This window comes from Penaeus monodon, chromosome 24 (assembly GCF_015228065.2).
Source record: "Penaeus monodon isolate SGIC_2016 chromosome 24, NSTDA_Pmon_1, whole genome shotgun sequence".
NCBI classification, from domain to species: Eukaryota; Metazoa; Arthropoda; class Malacostraca; order Decapoda; family Penaeidae; genus Penaeus; species Penaeus monodon.
In genome coordinates, this window is record NC_051409.1 from 9,525,507 (window position 1) to 9,525,743 (window position 237).

General features: G+C 34.6%; 1 protein-coding gene across 1 annotated transcript in view; it reads right to left on the bottom strand.

Moving 5' to 3' along the window:
* LOC119588547 (insulin-like growth factor-binding protein-related protein 1) overlaps positions 1-237 on the bottom strand; it is a 16,179-nt gene that overhangs the window by 3,951 nt on the left and 11,991 nt on the right.

The following is a 237-nucleotide window of genomic DNA, read 5'->3' on the forward strand; positions in this document are numbered from 1 at the left end:
CGGAATTACTTGATGAGAAGAAAATGAACAAAAAATGAGGATCTCGTCTTGAAATTCACAAGCAATAACAACTTTGAGGATATCCTTGAGACTTATGAATACGCTAATAATAAATATTAAGAATATTATGGCGACGGACAGAAAACTTGAAGTTAATTGGGAGTAAAGTTGTATGGCGTGAGTTGCAGAGAGTAAAAACTTATTAGGAAGTGTATTTGCGATAAAAAGGAGGGAGGG